The 27,130-nt window shown below is 48.1% G+C and overlaps 1 long non-coding RNA gene across 2 annotated transcripts in view; it reads right to left on the reverse strand.

The window, feature by feature from the left end:
* The window catches only part of LOC137753661 (uncharacterized), a 59,771-nt gene that overhangs the window by 24,558 nt on the left and 8,083 nt on the right, over positions 1–27,130 (reverse strand). Inside the window, exons 2-4 of one of the 2 annotated variants that reach the window (XR_011071539.1) lie at positions 11,561–11,650; positions 10,780–10,970; positions 7,207–7,407 (exon numbers count right to left, since the gene is read on the reverse strand). This is a non-coding gene — a long non-coding RNA (uncharacterized lncRNA). Of the gene's footprint in view, positions 1–7,206; positions 7,408–10,779; positions 10,971–11,560; positions 11,651–27,130 lie in introns of those variants that run through there. The other variant, XR_011071537.1, reaches the window with a different exon arrangement.

Genomic DNA, 27,130 nt, shown 5'->3' on the forward strand with positions numbered 1-27,130 from the left:
AGGGCTTTCTAGGAGAGAGCCAGGATCCAGGTTTGGGCATATTCAGGCTGTTAACAGGCTGAGAGGCTTGTGGCAGATGCCAAATCCTGAGACAAGAGGGGTCTCTCTCTCTCTCTCTCTCTCTCTCTCTCTCTCTCCCCACTCCTTCCTACCCAGGATCCAATGTCCTTCCTATTTTGAAACAACATCCCTTGTTCCTGGACTCTGCCCTTTACGTCAAAGGACTCCAACCTTCTATTGATTCTATGAGCAACCAACGTTCTTCCCTTCCATTCTTCATCTGCTTAAGTTTTTCATCACCCATTTCTGTTGTATGAAACCGGAACCCAGACTGAACTGGGACCCCGAAAATATAAATCCTCCTGAAGGAAAGAAAACTCTGTTGTTGTAAGCCAAACTTGGCAACTGAACCTGAGAGTGGGAGAGGAATAATGGTTCTTACCCTGCTGGCTCTTAGTCAAGCTCCTTCAAAGCCAGTGGTTGTGGCAACAAGAGCTGAGACACCCGGGGCTCAAGCATCTCTGCTGTGGGTCCCTCTGACTCGGTCCAGGGGCCGATTTCCCTACACATTTCCTGTGGAACATGAGCCCAGCAGTTCACTGGGTGGCAGCCAAGGGGGGCCAGGGAAGGGGGGCCCAGACCAGCACCAGATAGTGGCCTGAAGACATAGGATACCCTTGAGGGCAGCTGCCTAAGTAGAACAAGGGGAGCGTGGCTTTCACAGAGGGCCCAGGAGAGGAGGAAGTAGTGGCCCAGAAGCTATGGCACGAGAAGATTGAGCTAGTAGGCGGTGCGAGTTGATGGTGAAGGAGAGAGGCTCTGGAGACAGCCTTCACGGAGTTTAATATCAGCACGGCCACTTCCCAGCTGTGTATCCTTGAAAAAGTAATTTCCCCTCTCTGTCTCCATCTCCTCATGTATAAAATGGGATGATATTGGGTTGGCCAAAAAGTCCATTCGGGTTTTTCATAAGATGGTACGGAAAAACCCAAACGATCTTTTTGGCCAACCCAATATTAAGTGTACCTGCGTCAAAGGGTCGTTGTGGGGATTAAATCAACTAATTCTTGTTCAGTGCTTGTACCACATACCTAGCAAGTACTCAGTAAATGTTGTCATTAGGAGTGATTGATAAATGCACTGTTTTAGTATCTATGGTTCTGTGGAGGAAGGCGGGAAGGGAGGAGCTAGCCAATCAGGGAAAGCCCACTAGATGTGTTAGGATGACCTCATTTGAACCCACAGGCTATTGAAGCTTAAGGATATTCAGAACACCTGAAAACTCAGCTGGTTGCAACCCTAATGCAGTCTAGAGCAAACGGAACTCTCACGCACTGAGATGGGAACATAAATTGTTTGGCAGCATCTAACTAGAGCTAAACATTTGCTCCTCTAGGACTCAAATATTGTACACCTACATATACACCCAACAGAGATTCATGCATGTGGCCACCAAGAGACCCATGTAAGAATGTTCATAAAAGCGTTATGCACAATAGCCCCAAAAAGGGAAACAACCTAAATTCCCAGCAACAGGGGAACAGATAAATTTAATTGTGATCTCTATCTATCTATCTATCTATAGATAGATATCACAATTGAATTTATTTATTTAAATTAAATTACTAATTTATTTATTTATATATGTGAGACTATGTATCTATAGTATATATAGTATTGTTTACAGTCTCACATATATAGTGAGGAAATACACACACACACACACACACACACACACACACATATATATACACTTCTTCAGTGATGAAAATAAGCAAACTAAAACTATGCCCAACCAACAAAATGGATGAATCTCAAACATAATGTTGAGTAAAAGACACCAAGCAAGCACCAAAGACTGCTCACTGTTGATTCCATTTATAGAAAGTTCAAGTTCACAACCAGGCAAAACTTATGCTATTAGAAGCCAGGAGAGTGGGAGGTATCTGGCTGAGAGGGGACATGAAAGGAGTTTCTGGGGTGCTGGTGCAGTTCTATTTCTTGATCTGGGTGCTAATGGGTATGCTCACTTTGTGAAAATTTATCATACTCTGATGATCTGTGTATTTTCCTGTATGTACATTACACGTCAATAAAGATTTACTTTTTTAAAATGGCTGGAAAACATTGCTTTTAATTGGTTCATGCTCAAGCAACTTATTTGCTTCTCCCCATTAAATGTCAGGCACAGCACTAAGCACAGAGGGGATCCAAGGTGGCCCAGACACAGCCCTCACTCCTCAACACGGCACATGTGATTGAGCCTCTGCCCTTTCTGGTCCAAGTCCTTCCCTCATCGCAGGCCTGGGTCTCAGGTTGCTGATTCCACAGAGGAGTTTTCCACCATAGGCTTGAGTATCAGAACTGTCAGAGCAGGCCCCTTAGCCAGAGACACCTCCAAGTTTCCTATCAGCTCCTTGCCCTTCCTGCTCTGCACCCTCCTACCTCCCGTTTATTGTGTGCCAGGGGCTGTGCTAAGTACTTTACATGGACGAGCCCCCATTTGAACTTCCTGGACCTTCCTCTGCTGGGCCCAGCCCTCCCCACACACCCCCAGGGAGAGGGATGAGAGTGGAATTCAACTTGGCTTTAAACAGATGTGGTTTCATGTGCTTGTTCTACCTTGTCCTAGCCACGTGACCTTGGGCAAGTCATTCCACCTATCTGAGCCTTTGTTCCCTCATCTGGTAAAGAAAATTCCACTGGTACCTACTTCACAGGGTCATTGGGATTACCAGGGGGGCTAATACATGTAAAGTGCTTAGCACAGCACCTGGCACACACTAAATGGTAGTGACAATGGTTCAAATGTCCCAGATATACATTAATTTAAATTTCATAGGGAAAGGTCTCAAACAACAGATGTAAACAGCCCAAACCTCACAGTGAAAGAAAGTCTTAGCCAGAGGATGAGGGCAGAGGCATGGGCCCCCTTGCCTCCTCCTTGCCCTCTGAATCAATGACTTGGAGAATTCTGTTAGGAGGACATGGGGGAACAGGAACTCATGGGCATTGCTGACTGGAGAACAGACTGTGTAGCCAATCTGAGAGCAACCGGAGGGACTCAGCAACATTAGGTCTACTCATGACCTGGTTCAGGGGTCTACAAACTTGCAGGCCAAATCTGGCCAGACCCTGTCTTTGTAAATAAATATTTATTAGGACATAACCATGTACATTCACTTACATATGACCTATGGCTGCCTTAGTGCTACAATGGCAGAGTTGGGCAGTTGCAACAGAGCTATATGGACCACAAAGTCAAAAATACCTACTATCTCACTCTTTATGGAAAATTTGCCAATAGATACAAGTATATGCATAACTGAATCACTTTTCTGTATACTTGAAACTAACACAACACTGCTAATCAACTATACTCCAATATAAAATAAAATTTTTTAAAAATAAATTTTAAAAAAAAAGAAAGAAAATTTGCAAACCCTGACCTAGGACGCATTGACCCCACTCCTGCAGGGAGAAATCCTCCTGCAGATCTGCAAGAGGTGCTCACTGTTACATTGCCAATTGGGGGTCCATCTCCAGGGACTCAAAAAGTAAAATGTAGACAATACACAATGTGGAATATGATTAAAAGCAAAGAACCAGATATACATACAGCAGTATGGGTGGTTCTCAATATTGGGCTGAGGGATAGAAAACCAAAAAATGAGAAATAGAATAATGAAAATAACTAACACTTTTTGAGCATTTAGCATATGCCAGGCAGTGTTCTGAGTGCTTCGTATTACCTCACTTAATCTTCCAGATAGTTCTACGACGTAGGAACAAATATACCATCCCATTTCACAGATGGAGACATTGAGCCACCAAACGGCTAGTGAGAGACAAAGCTGGGGTTTTGAACTCAGGCAGTTTGAGTCCAGAGCCTGTACTCTTGACTGCTACACTGTACAGAACACAGTACTTCTCTCTATATTAAAATTACGTACACCAAAAAGGTAAATTTTATGTGTATTTAACCACAATAAAAAAAAAAAAAAAGAAACACACATCCACATACAAAGCAACATTATGTATTCAGGATGTTTACGCAACACGCTGAGAAGGCTGCCTCCATGCTGGCAGAGTGGGGGGAGGGATGAAAGTGATGGGGTGCGGGGGAGGGGGTGTAAAACACAGACAAATGGTAGTTGCCTGCTATGAACTGAGACTCCATTCGGCGCACCTGAGATCCATACTGTCTTCAGCTTTAAGATGTTTAAGGAGAATTCTAGCACTCCCAGTCCAGCATGAGGGTCCGATCGCAGACCGTGCCCGGTGCTGCCAGCTGCCTGGTCCCCCACCCTCCTCGCCCTCACCTGCGGCCTGGCAGCTCGGTGGGCCATCCCGGCAGCCACCAGCAGTGCGGGAACTGGGGCTGGCACAGGGGGCCTGGCAGGGCACGGCGGGCTGGCTGGCTGCCTTATCGCTCCGGACAGAACAAACAGCGTGGGGCCTGACACAGGCCTTCCCCGTGGCCGCAGCGGGGCAGCCAGCTTTTTTTCCTGACCATCTTTGAGCTAGAGATCAGACACAGGGAAAGATTAAAACAAATATGAATTTAATCAAGGGATTCTGCCGTCCTGGGCTGGAAACAGGAGCCTGCTGACATAAAGAGGGGCTGAAGCGCTGGGGAGCCAGAGTCGAATCAAAGCCGCTTGCTTACCACTAACCGCTCAGATGATCCATATCATAACAACAAAAAAGAAAAACAATTATTTATTCTTTTTGATGTTGCAGCTCAGCAGCAACTTGCTTTTTGAAGAGAGCAAGGTCAAAACCAAGTTATTGTTTTTGCCTGAAACTTTGACAGGAACTCTGAGTTCTTCCGTGTGACCTACTTAGATGAGGGATGTGGGAAACTTGGAGATGTTCATTTCTTCTGGGCCACGGATTAGGGCCTCCTTTCTTCTCCTGCCCTCCCTCCTCCTCTCCGTTGCTCGAGCCCCTCGTCTTCCTGTTAAGGACCTGAATAAGATGTCCTGGGGAACACAAAGGCCGCCAAGCAAAAGTTGTCTCCTCCAGGAGAGCCTGAAGCCAAGCTCTCTGGATGCACTCCTCTGGGCCATGCCGGAGAAAAGTCACCCTTCCACTGCCTGAGTCACTCCCCAGACACTACTACATCCCCAAAGGCCAGGGACACGACCAGGAACAAATCAGATGCGGCCTCTGTTCGAAGAGAGTTCACCTTGCATGAGAGCAACGTGATTAAACAACAGGTTATAATCCAGGGGATTACATCACCACAGGGGTTCCTGAGAAAACAGGCTCCTGTAATCCAGACCAGGGATCCAGAGGCACCCGCTCCACGGAAGTGGCATTTAAGCCAAACCTCGAGGATGAATCGAGGCTGGCCAGGGGAGGTGGGAGGAAGTGCTGGGGGCAGAGAGAAAGCAAGCGTTAGGCCAGCAGGTGAAAGAAAGTGAGTCCAAGGAACTGAAGGCACTTCCTCCCCGTGGGCGTGGGCCTCCAGGTATTAAGGGGAGGGGAGAGCCTGGGGCCTGGAGGTTGGACAGGGACCAGCTCCTGGGACGGGGGTGGGGGGGAGCTTGTTAGACCACAGCAAGGAGTTTGAGTTTCCTCTTCACGGAGATGGGGAGCCACAGCCGAGGCCTTTCAGTGGGGAGCAATGCGGCCAAGTTTGCTTCAGAAGGAGGGATTGCAGGGTCACAAGACTGGAGAGGAGAGGTGATGCTGGCAGGGGCCAGAGAGGTGTCAGGGGAGGTGGGGAGAAGTGGAGAGCTTTGGGAAGTTTGCACAGAGTACCAAAACAAGACCCTGTGGGACCGAGGGCGAGAGGGGATGGCGCCAGTGTCTGCCTTCGTTGCCTGAGAGGAGGCATGCTGGGTGGGGAGGCGGGGGAGGGGTGATAAATTACACTTTGAGCTTCCGCCCAGGTGGAGGCATCTGGTCGGATGCTTGGGTCTGGAGCTCAGGAGACAGGGGCCTGGGCATGCAGATTTAAGAGGACGCAGCACCTGTAGACCTCATCGTCCCTGTCTGCCCTTCAGCCTTTAGCTGGTGCCTCCTTGGATCTGGATTTTGAAGTTGAAACCCTGGTGAGTCCCTCACACTGTGCCAAGCCCTGAGGGGAATCAAAAAGCACCATCAGACACAACTCCCACCCCATCAGATCAGTCTCGTTCAGAAGCCAAGCGGGGTGACACACTGTGTCCCAGGATGGGTTCCCCCGAAGCAGAGCCTGAGACAAGAATACGACTATAAACAGCTTATCAGGGAAGTGGTCCCAGGAAGCCCCAGTATGGACGTGGGGAAGTGAGGCAAGAGGAGAAGCCAGCCAATACGAGATGGGTTACTGAGCAGGTGACTGCTGTGGGCAAAATGGGTTCCATCCCGACCAGACCCCTGGGACCTGCCTGAGGGGTGTCCCACCCAAGGCGTAATGAAGCTGAGAGATTCATCCACCATTTGAATCCTCCACTAAGGCTGTCCTCCACTAAGGCTGCTCCTGGGACACTTCGGGCCCGTCCCATGTGGGGCCAGTCACCCTCTGGCACTCAGAGAATGAGCTCAGATAGTTGCACAGTTCTCTGTGGTGAGAAGCCAGAAGTGGGAGCTGTGAGTAGCAGGCCATCCACCATGTCTGCTGCAGGCAGCAAATCACCAAAATGAGTGAGTGCCCAATAAATGAATGGATTTTTGCTATTTAAAAAAATAAACTACTACAGAGAGCATTTTCTCCAGACTCCCCAACTGCAAGAAGGAAATATAAGAGGGCATAAGAAAAAGCAAGAAATAAATATAATTGACCCCATTTCCACCCCATCAAGGGCCAGACAGAAGCCCAGAGAAGGGACACATCTGAAAATATTCCAGAGAAACACCTCCACATCCAGAGAACAACAAAATGGTTTCATTGAATATGTTAAAGATGTTTACTCCATTTCTTGCTCGAGGGAAGCAGGTAATGTTTCTTTCAACGAAGGAGTAGTATGCTGGGGGAGAACGGGGTCCGGAAGCTGGTGAGGGGACCCTGGAGGCTGGCATGTTGGATGCTTCATTCTTTTTTTTTTTTTTAGAAAAGTGAAATTTTTTTAATAAAAATGCAAAATTCAAGGTTTTTAACTGTTAGAGTTAACAGATATACAATTACTCTGGCAAATTGTTAGCAAAGTTTCTCAATGCTTATTCTTTTTTTTTTTTTTTTTACATTTATTTATTTATTTTTGGCTGTGTTGGGTCTTCGTTTCTGTGCGAGGGCTTTCTCTAGTTGCGGCAAGCGGGGGCCACTCTTCATCGCGGCGCGTGGGCCTCTCACTGTCACGGCCTCTCCCGTTGCGGAGCACAGGCTCCAGACACGCAGGCTCAGTAGTTGTGGCTCACGGGCTTAGTTGCTCCGCGGCATGTGGGATCTTCCCAGACCAGGGCTCGAACCCGCATCCCCTGCATTGGCAGGCAGATTCTCAACCACTGCGCCACCAGGGAAGCCCCTCAATGCTTATTCTTAATGCTATACTTATCTCCCCATGCACCAGTAACTGGCACCTGTCTAAGGACCATATGTTGAAGGGTACATATGCTAAAGAGCTTGTATTATCTCATTTAGCCTTCATAGAAATCCTACGATGTAGTTAATATTTCCATTCTACAGATGAGGAAACCAAGGCACAAAGCAGTTATCTTGCTAATGAGGCCAAATTAGATCCTTCAGCGGTCAATTAGCTTTGCAAAGAGGAAAACCTCTATTTTATGACCGTGGAAGTGTAGCTCACCTAGTCATTGTAAAATTAAGAGTAGCTTAAGAAAAACAGGATGCTGCATTCTTTGCTGGCGATTCTCCAATGGCCCCCATAGCAGACCTTACCATTTCCACATCCGCTGTGGCCCAAATGGCAACTTCCAGCCCCTGTGCAACCAGAGCCCCGGCCAGAAGTGCCAGCAAATTACCATCCCCTAGGGAATAGTCCCCATGAACAATGGACGGGGAGTTGGTGGGTGGTTACCCCAGCCCCTCTCCCCATGAGGTAACACAGAGGGCTGTGCTTCACGCCATTTCCAGCCGTCCCAGTGGCACTGAGCTCTAGGGGCTCGCCTTGGAAGCTGGCTTCTGGCCACCTTCCTTCCCTGCCTCACTTACAGAAGTGTGCTGAAGCCAGCTCAGACCAGCCCATGAGAACCCATTCTCCCATCTCTTCCCAGCTCCTCATTCAGGTACATCGTGCCAGTAGCTTGAAATCAACCATGGTGGAAACATTTACACCATGAAAACTGGCAGACACTAGAAATCAGGGTCTTTTTTTTTTTTTTCCAGGGAGCCAGTTTACTAGCACAGCACGGCTCCCCTATCAGTGTTTCTTGGCATTACCTCCCAGATAAATTAACTTGCACCCAAACCCTTGCTCAGGATCTGCTCCTGGGGAAACGAAAATGAAGACAGCTCCCCTGAGTCTGGAGACCAAGAATGGTCATCTGGGTCACACGGTGGTGTCACAGAGGCAGGAGGCCTTTTTCCACTCCTTACATTATACTCCAGCCTCTTCTCCTGCAGGCCCTCCTTCCCCACTACCCACACACCCAGCATAGCCACATCCGTCCCCCTCCCTCCCAGCACCCTCAGTGGACATCTATTGTTTATACCCACTCAGTAACCGTTCTCTTTCTGCTACTGAATGTGCCCTGCTTTTCTTTAGGGAAGGTGCTGATTTGTTTCCATGGTCCCAATTCTTCTCCCCTCTCCACACCAAAACCCTTCGCCTTCGGACTTCATAGTTTATCTCCTTAAAGAAGCAAAGTGTATATTCCCACCCCTGGAATCTGGGCAGAGTCCTGTGACTTGCTCTGGGCAATGAAATGAGGCAGAACTGATGTTGTGTCCAGTCCGAGCCTAGGCCTTATGAGGGCATCACTGTTTCTCATCTTGTGACTTTGCTGTCACCCCGAGGAGGACATTCTGGGCTGCTCAGCTGGTTCCAGGAGGAGAAGAAGAGAGAATGGGAACAGAAGCATCCCACCTAACTGCCTCAGATAAGCCCAGCCTGAAGCAGAGCCTCCAGCCAAACCACAGACATGCGAGCAATAAACATTTCCTGTTGCAGGCTACCAGGTTCTGTGGTTGTTTGTTACGGTAGGGAACCATCCCCACCCATTCTCAGTCCACGTGGTTCAGGGGGAGGGAGAGCTGACCCCATCTCCCAGCTCCAGAAAGGACAGGTACCAATCAGTACACTCTGTGCACTGGCACCCTGGCCTCAGTTGCTATTTCACAAAAGGGCATGTGATCCAAGCCAGGCCAATGAGACCCAACCCTGGGACATTTTCTGGGACTCCTGGAAAAGAGGTACTTGCTTCCCACTGGGGTTGCATAGGTGCTGGGATGTCAACCAGTTGTTGTGGGCAGACTTCTTGCCACTACAAAGGAAGTGACTTCTGGAGAATGGATCCATTGTGTGCTTGTGAACTAGCTCTCCTCCCACAAAGAAAAAAGAAGAAGAAGAAGGAAAGAAAGCCCTGGTTTGCAGCATTTGCCAGTTTCCATGATATAAATACTCCCACCATGGCCAATTTCATGCTACCAATGATTTAACAACACTGCCCAAAATTCCTGAATGTTTTACAGTTGGCTCCAGCGCATGCCTGGAATGGAACCTATACCATGGAAAACAGAGCCAGAAGATGGAGAGATAGACAGTATCCTGGTGATATTATTTGAGCCTCTGGATCAAGCCATGCCTGAAATTCATTAGCGCCCTTAGACTTTACTCCCATGTGAGCCAACAACTTCCTTTGGTTTTTTAAGCCAGTCTGATTTGGTTTTCTTGTATTTTCAACTGAAAGAAGACTGATTAATACACACCCCCTCATGCTCCTCCATGCTTCCATACCTTGAGAAATAATAATAAATAATTTTAAAAATAATAACAGTAACAAAGCAAGCCTTTATTGAGCACCAACTATGTGCCATGCACTTATAGAAAAGTTCAACCTTACAAGATAGACATCATTGTGTCCACTTTTTAGATGAGCAAACTGAGGCATGGAGAGGAACTTGCCTTAAGGTCATCCACTTGAGCCATTCTGCCTCATGGGGGTCCCCAAAGCTCCAGACTCACTTCCTCTCAGCCATAAGTCTACTGGAAAATAGAATTCCCTTTCCCTAACTCACAAAAATAGTGGGCCTGACCTTCATTGCCCCAAATTGGGACAATGGGCATACTTGAACCATTTCCTGTGATCACGGGATGGATATATGAGTTAGCTTAGGCCAGGGTCACAATCCATGCCCTAGGTCTGGGTGTGAGGTCAGTCCCACCCAGACTATACAGACTGAGTCTGGAGGAGGAGTGGTTTCCCCAAGGAAAATGGGGACATTCTTACCAGAAGAAGCAAGAATGATTGCTGAACATAAAAACAACAAATTCCCGTGATATCCATATCCATTCTAGGCCACCATCCAACTCTAGACGGCCATTATTTCTCACCTGGTCTTCTGGACAACTCCCTGACTTCCTCCTCCCCATCTTAACTGTCCTCTACACAGCTCTGAATCTTTCCACTTCACTCCAAAAGAAAAAAACAAACACACACTTCAATGGCTCTCTGTTGTCTAACCCATAAAAATCCAAGGCCCTAGACCTGAAACTCAAGACGTTCCCTGCTCTGACCCCAACAAAACTCTTCAGCCTCATTGCCTCCAGGTTTCCTTTCCCCACTTACCTGACATTTCATCCAAACCAAACTAGCTGCTGTTCTTCTAACCTATGTTTTCTCTCCTCTGAGCCTCCAGCTCATGCGTTGCCCTTCCCCTGGAATGCTCACCTGTTCCCCTCTTCGTTTCTCTGAGACCCTGAAATCAAGCCCATCAGGAGGGTTCATATTCTGCTGAATCCATGCCAACTCCAATTCTCCAGCCCAGCCACTCCTGCTTCTGACTCCGAGCCCTTCATCATCTGGTCCTCCTCAGCGTTCGTCTCCTGGTGTAGCTTCTCTGTTGAGGAAGCTATGAGTTCCTGTGAGTGACAGTATCGTAAGCATGAGATCAGGCCTCCTAGGCAATCAAGCCAGCCTTGCCATTGATCAGGATTCTTTCAATTGCAAGAAACCCAAGTCAAACGCTTTAAGTACAAACAGCAATTGGCTCAGCTGTTTACACACACGCAAAACGGGGATACCTACACAGCTGGATTCAGGGTTTCATTCTCTCTCCCCCTCTTCATGTGTTGTTTCTACTTTCCTTGACCTGATGGCCTCATTTCCTCCTACTGTAGCTTCCTTTATGCAGCTGGAGAAGGTGGTTTCTAGGGATTCCAGCTTACAGCATCCTTAGAACTTGGGTCTCAGAAGATGGAAAACCATCTTTCATGACAATTCTGGCAGCAAAATTCTGGGGAGGACTCTGGCCTGGTTTGGGTCCTATGACCCCCCCTTAAGCCAGTCAATCACTGTGGCCTGAGGAGTAAGATTCTCTGATTGGTCAGGCCTGTGTCACATGGGCCCAGCAGGTGCCACACCCCCTTTAGAACTACACGGAATAGGCCCCCAGGAAAGAGGGCCTGTTGTCAGAAGACAAGGAGAGAGAGAAAAAAGACAGTCGACTTACCCCAGTACCCCAACATCACCCAAGCAGGAGAACTGGTTCACAGCGTGGATTGTCAACTTGGTTGCTGCTGACAATGATGGCTGAAGCGATCTAGATGGGGACAACAACAACGGTAGTTCAGATTTGTTGAGTACCAGCGTGCGGGCACTATTCTAAGCACTTTACATGTCGTAAGTCATTTATTCTTCATAACAACCCTATGAGCTAAGTACAATTATTAGTCCCATTTTACAGATAGGAAAAGTGAGGCACAAAAAGGGTAAGTCATTTTCCCAAGGCCCCCCAGTTAAGAAGTTGAGGAGCCAGGATTCAAACTTCAGGAATGTGGTCCCAGAGCCTGTGACCCCCCCCAATGTGCATTACTGTCCACAAGGGGAGCTTGGTGGTGTCGGGTGTGCACCATACACACAGGAGAGCAGGAGAAATCCACCCCCACACAGTTAGAACCTCTAACCTGCCCAAATTCTCCTTCATTAAAATAGCCCAGGGGCCTGGCAGGCCACTTCTGCCTGGCTCTGCCCCAAGGGAGGAAGAGCGATGTGACATCCCAGCCCTTGCCACAGCACCACCGCTCCCCCCTTCCAGCGAGCCTGCACCCCTCAGTATCCAGGTGTTCTCCACCTCTCAGCACCCCGAGCTCCTCACTCAGCAACAGGCGCAGCAGGGAGATGAGGCACCAGAATTACTGGGAGGCTATGGGGACACAGGAGGCTACAGAGGCGCCAGTGCCAAGAACAAAAACCAGAGCCCCACGGACATCATGGGAGAGGGATGGGGAAGAGACAGGCAGACAGGCAAACAGACAAAGTGGGAGACACACAGGGAAAGAGCAAAGGCAGAAAGTAAAAGAAAGAGATGGGATTACCCCCTCCCTTGTCCACCTGTCAACACATCTAACCCTCCCCTCACGGGGGCTGAGAACAAGATGGGGAAAAAGGAAGACTTTTTAACACCAGCAGGTAAATGTTGGGCGGCTACTTTTCTTTAGTTTCAAGTCTCCTCAAGTCTCAGATGCACGGCAAGAGCCTCCAGAGGAGAAGTGAGTAAAGACACGCCCACGGGGGGATGTCCCTCACTTAACAGCAATGGACCTGATGCTCAGGGAGCCCCAGGATCACCTCTCGGCCAAGGCTCCAGAGGCCAAAGCCCATGGCCACTGAGCCCTGCAACGTGGCAAAGGGAGAAGGCAGAGGGACAGTGTGGAGGGAATGTGCCAGACCCTGTCCAACTCTCTCATCAGGATCTGAACTCCCTTCTGACCCCACGTCACACAAGTCCCCCATTCTCGCAGAACATCTGAGTCCTCCTGTGGAACATGGACTTGAGGGCTTGCTTGTCCCTAACCTGCCGTGTGACCTTGATTAAGCCCTTCCCCTCCCAGGACCTCAGTCTGCCACCTGTACAGTGAGGGCCCTTTTAGGCCTGGCACTCTGGGGGGCCTGTGAGTCTGTCGGCCTTCACCAACCTGCAAAGCCAGTGATGCCCTCACAAGGACGCTGTAGCATCCCCCAAATGTCCACCCGGCCCCTCCCCTGGAAGCCCCCTTACACAGTCCAGTTTTCTGCCTCTTTCCTTCCCCACCTATCAAATCTTAGCTGTCCCATTCCCTCAAGTCCTTGCCAAGGAACTGACCAACCATCCACAGGGACTAAGATGACCCATGGGGAAATGGGAGGGGAGGCAGGAGCTGAGTGTAGTCTGGTGCACCAGCCCTGCTGGAGAACACGGCGGCGGCACGGGACAGGCCTGGCCTTTTGGCTGATGGTGGGTATTTAAGACAGTACGTGCCGTGGAAGGACGTCTGTAGGCTCCCCCACCCCTCTGAGTCCCCTAGAACAGCGGTCCCCAACCTTTTTGGCACCCAGGATGGGTTTCCTGGAAGACAATTTTTCCACGTGGTGGTCGGGGGCAGGGGTTCAGGTGGCAATGCAAGCGATGGGGAGCGCAGCTGAAGCTTCGCTTGCTCCCCCACCGCTCACCTCCTGCTGTGCGGCCCACTTCCTAGGTCCCTAACAGGCCGAGGACCGCTACTGGTCCGCAGCCCGCGGGTTGGGGACCCCTGCCCTAGAACAGGGCTGATCCCTGGCTGAGAGAGAGCGCGCGGGCAGAATTGCAGGTCAGAAAACCCCTCCCCAGGTCCTGAGAGACAGACCTTGAAGCCTTAAAGAAGGGCGAGCGGGAAGGGAGGCTGACCCGTGGGCACCTTGGCCTTCTTCTCACGGATGACGGCCGTTGGCAGCCACCGAGGGCGCTCGGACCCTCACGTGATGGAACGACGCATCGCACAACACAGCCTGTGCCAAATGTCAGCCACGTGGCGCAGCTCCCCACCCCCATTCCCAAAAACCAAAGACATCCCTTCCAGAGAAGAAGGAGGAGGGAGCCTCATCGTTAACAGCGCTGGAGGCAAGGTAAAGGCACCCGCCCGCTCAGCGCACCCTCGCCCATAATTATGCCGGCCAGGCTTTCATCCCCACGCGCACGCGGAAAGTTTATTGTCGTCTTTCGGCCTTTTTTCAGTCTCCTCTGCCTTTCATGCAAGGGGAAGGGTGCTGAGGGGGTCAAAGCATCCTCCCCCAGCTCCTCTCCTTGCTTCAGTCCTTTTAGAAAAACACCCAAAGCCATAATTTGTCTTAGAATTTCTTTTGAAACAGCTACAAGAAAGACGAACGACTGCTCTTTTCCCTCTGTTTCTGATTCCAGCCATCCCTTTATCTGGCTTTCATTAGAGCCTCGGCCGCGCCTCTTTTGTGGGAGAGACTTGAGGGAGCCGAGGCAGTTTCCCAGCCGCTGTGATGTTGCTAAAGATTAAAAAGGAGCTTTGAAGCTGCACCAGTTCTCTCTGCGCCCCCTCGGTACAGGACCTCGGAAAGACCCAAGCCATCTGGCAAACCTGACATAAAGACAAAATAAAGTGATTGAAACAGTCTCTTCAAAGCCACAATGGCAGATTTGTTGATTTGGGCGTTATCTTTCATGCGAGGCCCTAAGAAGTCACCAGAACACCTAGGTAATCTCAGGCAGGCCTGACTGGAGTGGATGGAGCCTTCCAGGCCGAGGCTCAGAGAGGGGCCTGGCCATGCCGGGCGGGACTAACGGATGGATGGAAGGCCGCTGGAGGTGGGCCCTGCGCCCCCAGGGAGACTCCACAGTTGGATCCAGAGCCAGGCCCTGGCAATGGTTTCCAGTTAGGGCTGCTCACCCGGGCCCCCCCTCTGGTGTCCCACCTCAGGAGGGGCGCCTGACACCGGCCAGACAGAGTCAGGACAGGACGGGAAGCTGATGCGAGGCTGTCCTGAGCAGGACGGGAGTGGCAGGGAGATGAAAGGCCGCTGCCCTAATTGCAACCGACAGCCCGTTAGTAACGCCCTGGCAGCTTCCATATCAGAACCTGCTTCTCACAGCTCCTGGCTGGGTGAAGCCTGGGCAGATGGCTGTCTGCCAGGGCCCTTGGGAGGGTCTCCATTGGCCGACTGAGCCTGGGACAAGTGAAGAGCTGGAGGAACAGAACCAAAGGCAACTCTGACCCAGTGCTGCGTTAACACCCTGGCTGACATCCACGTAATCCAGAGGCTGGCCCTCTTGGGACCTCAGCTGGCCCTCCTGCAGAAGGGACAGGGCCTACCCTCATAGGCAGAGTTTCTCTTATCCTGTTGGGTAGCAGTGCCCAGAGACCAAAGCCTTGGTGATGGGTGCTCCACTGGCCTGGATGGGGAGCCTGGAGGAGCTGGCACCACAGCCAGTAGTACAACTGAAGAGACACCCCCATCCACACTGACTTTCAGCCCAGGAATTTGGGAGATATCACCCCGCATACCCACTACTGATGCAACTTCAGACAAATCATTCCTCTCTCAGTGCCTCGGTTATCCTAGTAAAATCTGAGAGTTGGAGTTCACCAGAGACATTCAGGTGCTGGGAAGAATTGGGTTCCATGAACGTTCCTCAGGGGGCCTAGGTGGGGTCAAGAGAAAGCTGAGCAGTCAGTCCTCTGGGTCCCTGCTTCTCTGCTTTTATCTGTTAAACACATTAGGCTTCAGGTAAAATCTCCAGACTTGTTTTAAGGTTCTGCTGATAAAAAACACACATATAATTTAAAAGTTGCAGACCTAGAGGGTCTCTGCTCCTTCCTTCTGACCTCCTTGAAGCTGTGATTCTAACTGGACCCTGATGAACTCAACTAAGAGCTACACTTCATTCTACCCAGTTTTAGCAAAATGATGAATTCGCAAAGTCTGACCATTGATCAACAACCAAGAATCTATTGAAGACCTACTCTGCACTCCCACCCAGGAGAATGTAACACCTGCCTGTCTCCAGAAAAGATATCTAAGGGATGTCCACACTCACAGGGGGATGCAATAAACTGCCCTCTGTTTTCTAAACCACAAAAAGAGGGCCACTGGTCACAGGTCTGGGGGACAACTCGCCCATCCCCATCTTTCTTTACCTCCTCCCTCTGACCAGATGCAGGACTTGGGTCCCAGCTCCTCCTCCACTGCCCTGCCCTTTTCAGAGGGCCCAAGAGGAAATTTCTCATCACAGCTGGCCCCCAACCACCCTTCCTTCTTCCTAGAAGCCCAGCTGGCCGTGGCGCCAGGGTGGAGGCTCACAGCACAGACTTCCTGGCATCTTGGCAGTGATGTGCCAGCATGAGATTAGGCTGTGTGTCCTCTCGAAGAGAGGGAGGAAGTCCAGCTCCCGGAAAAGCAGGGCCACAGAAGAGCACGTGAGGGAGGGGGCAGCTGCCCAAAAACCCCATATGGGAGTCTTCCAAGTAGACAAAACATCTCTCCTTTTCTAACCATGCCTCCCCATCTTCTTTGTCTGGTGAACTCCTACTCATCCTTCAAAACCCATATCCAATATCACTCATTCTTTGAAGCCTTTCTCTCCCTCATTTCACATGCCACTTCATACACAACTGTCTTAGGTAGCTCTGAAATTAAATGACAGTAATTTTTCCACGAAGAGGTCCTATGTCTGGAAATCAAAGAACCTCAGTTCAAATCTCAACTCCCTTATTTACCAGCTGTGAGACCTTGGACAGGTCTCTGAGCCCCAAGTTCTTCATCTGTAAAGTGGAGAAATAAAACTTTTCCTCTAGGGTGGTTTTGAGGATTAAATAAGGTAATATACATTAAAGAGCCTGAAATTGTGTCCAATGCATACAGGTATGCAAGAAAAGTGAGCTTCATTCCTTCCCTAGCAGAGGGTGAGCATCTCAAGGGCAGAAACCAGGTCTTCATTCATTCATTCATTCACCATTCAGCCATCATCACTGAGCTCCTGTTAAGGAGCAAGCCCTGAGCCAAAAGCTAGGTTCTCCAGCAGGTTGCAAGACAGACACTGGCCAGATGCCCATCAATCTCACAGTTGGTCTTCTCCATGTATCTCCAGCACCCACTTTGGCTGACGCTGTCCCACCCTTCCCAGGTGGTTGGCTAAGGGCAGGCCTGCAGAGTCCAGGATGAAAGCTGCCTGCCCCCTAGGATTGTCCGCAGACATTTCTCCTACACTAGACATCCTTTGCAGACAGATCCTTGTCTGAACACTCTTGGAAGAGAGAGATGAAGAGATGCCATCACCCCACTCTCAGGGAGCTCCTGGTCCGATGCGGAAGACACTCACTTCATCCCTGGGGAGTTTTCAGCCTAATGGAAGAGACAAATACATAGTTCTCTACCTTGAAAACTCCCAGTCTGATGGGAGAGTCACATTTTCCTGACTTGGGGAACTCCTAGTCTGAGAGCAGATAGCAGACTCTCATTTTCCCCGATGACAGAGACATATTTATCCCTGGACTGTAGAACTCCAAGTCTGATGGAGGAGACACATGGCTCCTAATCTTGGCCCAGTCTACCACTGATGGGGACGAGATTGTTTCTGTCACAGGAGGGCACCTCCTCTGATGGGAAAGGCAGTCTGTGCCCATAGATTAGCTTGAGAGTCAGATAAAACAACATGCATGGAAAAAAGAGATCAATCTAGAGTCCCTTTGAAAAGCTAGCTGTGCAGTGTCTCTGTTTGTCTGTAGCCTCAGAAGTGATATTCCTGGCTCTGCAGATGCACCATCCTAATCCACAGGGCTGGACACAAATGACACAGAATCGTCTGCCTCACAAGCATCCAGCCAAGGCCCCTCACCAGAGGATCCCAGCCAGAGCTGGCCTGAGGCCCCCATCACTGGCATCTTATGCCAGTCTTGCCATGGGAGACTTTCTCAAGATCAGGGACATCTGGGCTGGCCCAGCTCCCAGAGGCCACCGACATGAAAAGAGAGGGGTCGGCGGAAACGCCATCTGCACATCATAAAGCCTCTTGGCGGTTCCCGGAGGCTGTTTCCAGCTGCGGCTGTGCTGCCCGGAAAAGCAGAGGAAGGTACCAAGTGGCCACGAGGGGGAGAGGGAGAAGGATGGCCAAGAGGAGAAAGCTGGGCTGCAGTTCTTCCACCCAGCACCTGACACACTTTGTAAATGAATGTCACCTGTTTGTCTCCCTGTCACTGCCCGGGACGACAGGTCATGCTTATCCCCGGAGGTGACTTGGTGACATGAGCAGTGTACAGTAGTGGTCATGCACTCCGATTTTAGAGTTGTACTGCCTAGGTTCAAATCCCAGATCCACTCTCTAGGCGAGTGAATGGACTTTGCTGAGCTTGTTTTCATACCTGTACGTTAAAGATAATAATCATCACACCCGTAATCATGGAGTTGCTATAAGAATTGCAAGAAATAATACACGTGTTGAGCTGTACACTTTACATTCGTGCACTTGTTATACTCTGATAAAATTTCATTATAAAAGAGGTAATGTGTGTCCCGTGCCTGACTTAAAGAAGTACTCAGTCTCTACTGACTCTTATTATCATTGTCTTTCCTCCCAGATACTGTCCTGAGGCTCAGGAAGCAGGCACCTAAAAGGTGTGGAGCTGTTGGGGCTATTTCATTGGCCACCCACCCCCAAGGCCTCGCCCCCAGCACCAAGGCTACAGCTGATTGGACAGGAGGTGGGACCTGGTCCAAGGGAAGCTATCTATTGGCAGTTGAGCAGAGCCTGTCAGATTCTCCGTGGAGAATTTGAACTGGGGTCAGTCTGTTAGGTCATGTGGATCGATGGTCCTCTGAAGAACAGAGGAAGAAGGCAGAGAGGAGGAGAGAGGTACAGAAAATTGAGAACAGCAGAGATGAGAGAAACAAAAGGTTCCTAAGAGACAGGAAGAGATGGTGGGGAGCCCCCAGTTTGGGGTTCTCACGTGATTTCCCAGTAGACAAATCTGTTCCGTAACTCCTGACTTTGGAGCCTGTGAGATGAATCCTGCCAAGAAGCACAAACCCATGTGCACAAACACAAGAAGAGTACACACATGTGCACATACCACACACACACACCATGTCCCATCCTACCAACATTCACGCACTCCTTTTTACTTTTTCTTGACAATTCCCTCCCACATCTGAACAACTTCCAGAATGGTAAATCTCAAAGGAGACTCATTTTGTTGAGGGGATGCAAAAGCTGAGAGACGGAGATGAATCCTTCTGGACAATAGAATTTTTGGAGAAGGCAGAGAGAGAAGAGAGGAGGCGGCTGGCTGTAGGAGACGAAATACCGGCGCACAGAGAGATCTCATGGGGAATTTCATAAAGTGTCTGAACTGTGGTGTGTGATCCTAATAGCAAAACTTCATTAAAATCACCTCACTTGAGTAGCATTGACATATATACACTACCAAATGTAAAATGGATGGCTAGTGGGAAGCAGCCGTATAGCACAGAGAGATCAGCTCGGTGCTTTGTGACCACCTAGAGGGATGGGATGGGGGGGTGGGAGGGAGGCTCAAGAGGGAGGGGAGATGGGGATATATGTATACATATAGCTGATTCACTTTGTTGTACAGCAGAGACTAACACAATATTGTAAAGCAATTGTACTCCAGAAAAGATGTAAAAAAAAAAAAAATCACCTCACTTGCCATCTCGGTTCTGCTCACCTCCATGTCGGCTCCATTCTTGGAGGGTCTGCCCCCCATGGCTGGCAAGACAGCTGCTGCGGCATCTCCTAGAGCTGCATCATACCTTAACCATAGCCAACAGGGGTCTTGGTTTGGGTTCCCCCAGAAGCAGACCCCGAGACAAGGATTTGAATACGAGTCATTTATTAGGAAGTGATCACAGGAAATGCTGGTAGGGGAATGAGAAAGTGAGCCAGGGAAGGAAAAAAGTCAATAAAGGATGTGTTACTGAGCTAGTTATCTCTGCAGGCGTCCAGAGCCTAATCTTACTGAGGAGCTGTGAGAAACAGCGTAGAGCATGCATCCAAAAGGGAATTGCAGCATTTATCTACCAGCTCCCATCAGCCATTGGTTGAGGGCTGCTCCAGGGCTGGGCCTAGGACTCCTTACATGTTACACATGCGGCATGCCACTCTCCTCACCCGAATCCCAGCCCTGGCAGCTCCTTGGTAGAACTGACTCTGGTACTTGGGCCTGCTGCATGCATGAGCACAGTGGGCTCCAGCAGCCTGAGAGAGCCCTCAGGCAGAGTCCCAAGGACTGGCAGTTGGAAGTTCAGCCGGCGTTCATGGAAATGGCAGATGCCAGGGGGCTATGGTAGAGGCACAGACAGCAGCTACACCGACAAAAGTCTCATTGTATCTCAAAGGTTCTGATTGGGTCATATGTTCATCCCTGGACCAATTACTGAGGCCAGAGTGATGTGCTATGCTAATTATATTAGGCAAGGGGTGGAGGGGGACGGGGGAGGTCGGGGGTCAGGGACATGAGAAGGTGGTAAGGAGGCGTTCCCTCTGTATTTCATTTAAATGGGTGAGGGTGGACCACAGCAGCCCTCAGCAATACGGCTGATGGATGCTAGGTGGCCAGAAAAACAAAACACGCAAAGGTCCACTCCTCAATCGCCAAGTTAATTGGAAGGTGAGAAGGTTGTATTTGGCTTGTCAAAAGCCCTTCTGGTCGAACATTTGAGCTGGCCACTTGCCCTTATCAGAGTGTAAAGCATTAATTGAGTGCTGATTTGTGCCAGACACTGTGCCGGGCTCTGAGGGGGCACACACAAAAAGGTGTCACTTCTATTCTCTGAAAGCTCCTGGGCAAGGGTAGCAGTGGGGGAGGAAAAGACAATGACTACTGTTTCAACTACCATCTCATCATATCTGTTCATGAGATGCCCCTGATTGCAATACACACAGTTTTTATGAACCACCAAGCAAAACTAAAAGCCACCAATTAAATTATGTTACACCACGGATTGTAATTCCTTCCAATTTCAGAAATAGGGAATGTTTAAAAAGCCCATCTTAGAACTGATGGATTACAGTAATATTTTTATAGTTCATACAGGGTTTTTCCCAGGCATTATCCCATTAGATGCTTTCTACAAATATCAGGGGTAATATCGCTGCTATTTCCATTCCATGAAAATGCACTCAGAGTGGTCAAGTGACTTGCCCAAAGTCGTTAAGCTACTAAATGGTCAGAACAAGTCTCCACCCCAGGTCTGTAGCTGCAGAGCCAGGATACCATCAACCCTGCCTGGCAAACTTCTTTGAATCCTGGTTCCTCTTTTTACCAAATGTCGACTCCTCCCACCTCTGCTTCTGTCCTGCTCAAAACTGACAGGGAGCCCAACCAGCACCACCTCTTTCTGCTACCACCCACCCGCTTGCCCAAGCTTGAGATATTTCCAGCCCCAGGACCCTTACTCTTGAGAATATCTTCAATTAGAACTGCTTAGTAAAGTTTTATATGATAGTTTCCTCACATATATGCCTAAATGGTCCCAGGCTGAGAACCATGACTGGCTTCAAGAGCAAGGCAGAGTAGGCAAGGTCCCAGGACAGATGGTCATGCTGCACAATTACCACCAGAGGGCAGCTCTGCCTAGAGACAATGGTAAACAGGAGGTTAGCACTAGAGGGCTGCAAGTGACTCCCATCCCTGCCTCAGAATAGCAAATAATAATACTTACTGCCAACCCTTACTAAGCCCAGCCCTGTCCTAAGCACTTTCCGTGCATCAACTCACTGAATTATCACCAATGTGGTTGGTACATTTATTACCCCGTCCTACAGATGAGGAAACTGAGGCTTTGAAAAAGTTAAGTAATGGGTCCAAGGTCATACAGCTAGAAAGGCGTAAGTCATGTATCTGTTCTACTAAAATCTGAGCCTCCTGAGCTCAGGGGCTGTGTCTTGTTCTTGTCTGAGGCCCCACAGACTCTAACACAATCACTATTTGCTTAATGAATTCTGTTGAAGTGAGAGCCTAGGGGCTCAAGGGCTGTTGCTGCATTCCCCACCCTCCCCCAACACCGACTCATCCCTGCCCCTGAAGGAGATCACCAGGCTCAGTTCAAGCACTACCTCATCTAGGTGTGCTGTCTCTTGGACAGTGATTCTTAGAGCTTGTCCTGGCTCTGTTGTGCCAGAATCTCAGGATCCACAACTCACCGGTGGAAGAGAGAGTTTTACATTTTGCAGTGGCTTGGCAACTCTGAAGTCTCATCCTGTAGGTTGCTATCTTTGCCACATCCAAGAGTTGCTGGCTATGCAGTTGAGGGGGTGGGGGAAGAGCACAGGTAATGTGAATTCATTCAGCAATCCCCACTGGTCTCCCACTGTGAGCCAAACACCAGGTAAGTGGCTTGAGGGAGATAGCAGTAAGTGTGACACAATCCCTAATCCCCTCTTGGAAGAAAAAATCAGCGGCAGCCAGAAGGAAGAACACAGAAGGAAGTCCTGCCTACACTAAGGGAGAACCCCAACTCTCTAATAATTTGGGCAACAAAAATGTATTATGCACAGGCTAAGTGCCAGGTGCAGGGGATATAGCAGTAAACACAAAAGAAAAATAGAACAGGTCTTGCCCTCATGAAGCTCTCTGTCTAATGGGGAGACTGATAATAAATAAATATGCAGTTGCAAATGTGATGTATTTAAAGGAAACAGGAAATGCAGAGTGGTAGGAAAGAAACTATTGATAAAAGAGGCTCATGTCAGCAGGGTTTAGGGGGTTACCTTTCTGAGAATGATAAGAAGGAACCTGCTGTATGAAGAATGTGGGAACAGCTTTCCAGAATAAGAGAACAGCATGTATGAAGGCCATGCATTTAGAAGCATGTGGCATGTTTAAGACTAAAATTAGGGATATTATATCTGGAGTATAACGAGTCAAAATGGATTATGGCACAAGACTGGGTCAGAGAGGAGGGCCCAGGACAAAAACTCAGGTTTTTATAATTCAAAGATACACGCACCCCTATGTTCATAGCAGCACTATTCACAATAGCCAAAACGCGGAAACAACCTAAATGTCCATCGATGGATGAATGGATAAAGAAGATGTGGTACATATATACACTGGAATACTACTCAGCCATAAAAAAAGCACAAAATAATGCCATTTGCAGCAACATGGATGCAACTAGAGATTATCATACTAAGTGAAGTAAGTCAGAAAGAGAAAAACAAATACCAAATGATATCACTTATATGTGGAATCTAAAATGTGGCATAAATGAACCTATCTACAAAACAGAAACAGACTCATAGATATAGAGAACAGACTTGTGGTTGCCAAGGGGGGCGGGAGGGAGAGGGATGGACTGGAGTTTGGGGTTGGTAGATGCAAACGATTACATTTAGAAGGGATAAACAACAAGGTCCTACCGTATAGCACAGGGAACTATACCCAATATCCTGTGATAAACCATAATGGAAAAGAATATAAAAAAAGAATGTCTATACGTGTATAACTGAGTCACTTTGCTGCACAGCAGAGATTGCCACAACACTGTAAATCAACTAGACTTCAATTTTTAAAAAGCTCAGGTTTTATTTTATTTTATTTTTTATTTTCTTGGCTGTGCTGCGTGGCATGCGAGATCTTAGTTCCCCGACCGGGGAATCAAACCTATGCCCCATGCTCCAGTGGAAGCTCAGAGTCCTAACCACTGGACCGCCAGGAATTCCCCCAAAGCTCAGGTTTTATCTGAGTGTGAAGGAAGGCCACCGAAGGGTTATGAACAGGGTGAGGTTACGGTCTAAGCTAATCTGTGTTTGTAAGGTCACTCTGGCTGTCATGGGGAGAGTGGATGGAGAGTGAGGCAGAGTGGAAGCTGGGAAACATGGCGGCTCTTGCTAAGTCAATGTCAAGGACACATAGATGAGGGGGCTATTCCCTCCTAATGGGGACATATGGGAAGGCTTCGAGGAGGGGATTTTTCCCCAAGTGAAAGCTCAAGAGGCAGGAAAAAAGGAGAAGGCTGCATTCCCCCTTCCAAGCTTTTTCCTCTTGAATAAAGGGAAAACTTGTTTTTCCTTTTTCTGCCTCAGAAACTAGAAAGCGATGAGCATTCGTCAATCAGTATCTTCCAAATCACCTACACGGAGGATTAAACAACAATTATAACAAACCATCGGCAATTCCAAGTGAGAATAACCCAATGACATTATCAAATTTGGCATAAATAGATCTGGCTGAGCCTCACAAATTTTGTCCTGGGGCTGACAATGTCAGCAATTCCAAGTCTGATCCCCGCTGGCCTCTGAAAGACAAGATCACAGGAGAGCGAGAGGCAGAAAAAGCCTCCCTGGTTGCATTTCCCTGAGCAAATGGGCACATTTGCCTCTGGGATGAGCAGGGCAGTGTCAACCAAGCCGATCAGAATGTGATGAGTCAGGAAGAGTCTTTCCGCCAGCCCTTCATTGGTGACCAGCCTCATGAGGGCCAAGAGCTCACATTTTGTGAAGCCTGTTGTGTTCATTAAATACCGTATGCTTCTGTTCAACCAGGTATCGCCTGCCAGCCAAGTTTGCACGGCAACATGCCTCCAGGCTGCATCCATCTCAGGACAGGTACCAGTCCTCCCTGTTGTCTACATCCTCCTCTCACTGGACCCTCACAACAGTGGTCCCCTCAAGGCAGGTAGAGAAACTGAGTTTAGAAACTGTTTTGTTTTTGTTTCTACTAAATTGCTTTGCCTATCCAGCATCCATTCTCCAATCCTGTGGTAACAGCACCCTAATTTTTCGTGGGGATTTCAACTTAGGCCACATGGTTTAGGTGGCACCAGCCTCCCACCCAAGTTCCAGGGCGGACTTATGATCTAGACTTGACTTGTCATTGAAATCCACAACGATCAGGGCCACCTCCCCCCACCCTGCCCCTTCATGGTAATTGGTTCAGAGTGGACACATGATCGAAATCGGTTCAATCAGATAACCCCATGACTTTTTGCTGGACCCCTGGGGGAAGGAGCATTCTCTTTTCTCTGGATTGGGATCTATGAGGATGTCAGCTTGGAGCTGCTGAAGGCCATGAGAGCCTGTCTGAGAATAGGACCAGTGCAGAGGAAGCAGAGCCAAGAGATAGAGAAAGCATGAATTTTTGGACACCATTTGAGCTTCTGAATGGAGCCATACCTAAAGCTCAACCTCATTAGGGGTGGGTTTCTGACACCGCCAAACAGAAGCATTCTGACTTTCACATGAAGGCTAAGCAATGCAAGGATGAGGACCAGGCATTCTGATTTCTAGTCCAGTGCTCTCACCCTACATCATGTTCCAGGTGACTTTATCCAACCACATGTCCAAACTTGACTAATCTGTATGGCTTTACGGTTTACTAAAAGAGAAATATTTTTAAAACAAAAACATCTGATCACAACATTGTTTAATCTAACTGAATCACAGAGCCATGGGAGGGCCCCTGGAGATCATATCATCGAGTGGTTTTCAAAGATTTTTAGCAACTTCTTATTTCAAACGAAATATTAAGCAGAGCTCTTGTGTGTAAAAAATAAAAGCAGTGTCTCTTTAGTGCAAATGTATTTTATCTTTTAAGTTAAAAGTTTTAACATTTACTTTTTTAATCATCAATGACCTAGGGACTTCCCTGGTGGCGCAGTGGTTAAGAATCCGCCTGCCAATGCAGGGGACACAGGTTGGAGCCCTGGTCCGGGAAGATCCCACATGCCGCGGAGCAACTAAGCCCATGCGCCACAACGACCGAGCCTGCACTCTAGAGCCCACGAGCCACAACTACTGAGCCCAAGTGCCACAACTACTGAAGCCTGTGCACCTAGAGCCCGTGCTCCGCAATAAGAGAAGCCACCGCAACGAAGAGTAGCCCCCGCTCGCTACAACTAGAGAAAACCTGCACGCAGCAACGAAGACCCAAGGCAGCCAAAAGTAAATAAATAAAAAATAAAGAAATTTAGAAAAAATAATCAGTGACCTAAATTTCAATGTGTTTGTTTCCAAGGTGTAAAAATTGGTTAAATAGGGAATCAATAGAGAAAAATCAATGAAACCAAAAGCTAGTTCTCTGAAAAAAAATAAATAAAATCAATAAGCCTCTAGCCAGGCTAAGAAAAAAAGAGACACAAATTACTAATATCAGAAATGAAAGGGGTGGTGGGAGGAATTGGGAGATTAGGATAGACACATATACACTATTGATACTGTGTATAAAATAGACAACTAATGAGAACATACTGTATAGCACAGGGAACTCTACTTAATGTACTGTGGTGACCTAAATGGGAAGGAAATCCAAAAAAGAGGGGAATATGTATATGTATGGCTGATTCATTTTGCTGTACAGTAGAAACATAACATTGTAGAGCAACTATACTCCAATAAAAATTAATTTTAAAAAAACAAAAAAGGAATGAAAGAGGGGATATCATTACAGCTCCTACAGGCATTAAAAGGATAATAAAGGAATACAATGAACAACTGTATGCCCACAAACTTGATAACCTGGATGAAATGGACCAATTGCTTGAAAGACAAAATTTGCCAAACTCACAAAAGAAGAAATAGACCATCTGAATTGGTCCATATCTATTAAAGAAATTGAATCAATAATTAATAACCTTCCAAAAGAGAAAGCATCGGGCCCAAATGGGTTCACTGCTGAAATCTACCAGAAATTTAAGAAAGAAATATACAAATTCTCTATAATCTCTTTTAGAGGATAGAAGCAGAGGGAATATTTCCTAACTCATTCTATGAGGCCAGCATTAGCCCAATACCAACATCAATCAGAAACATTATAAGAAAACTACACACCAATATCTCTCATGAACATAGATACAAAAATCCTCAACAAAATATTAGCAAATAGAATCAAATAATGCATATAAAAGAATTATATTCTACAACCAGGTGGGATTTATCCCAGGTACTCAGACTGGTTCAACCTTCAAAAATCACTTAACATAATCCATCACATCAACAGGCTAAGGAAGAATTAACATGATGATATCAATAGATAGAAAAAAAGCATTTGACAAAATCCAACGCTCATTCATGATTTTAAAATTCTCAGTAAACTAGGAATAGAGGGGAACTTCCTCATCTTGATAAAGAACAGCTGTCAAAAAAATCTACAGCTAACACCATACCTAACGGTATGCTCTCCCTCTAAGATCAGGTACAAGGCAAGGATGTCCCTTCTCACCACTCCTCTTCAACATTATACTGGAAATTCTAACCAATGCAACAAGACAAGATAAGAAAATACAGATTTGGAAGAAGAAATTG

The sequence above is a fragment of the Eschrichtius robustus genome, chromosome 19, assembly GCF_028021215.1.
Source record: "Eschrichtius robustus isolate mEscRob2 chromosome 19, mEscRob2.pri, whole genome shotgun sequence".
In the NCBI taxonomy this organism is placed as follows: Eukaryota; Metazoa; Chordata; class Mammalia; order Artiodactyla; family Eschrichtiidae; genus Eschrichtius; species Eschrichtius robustus.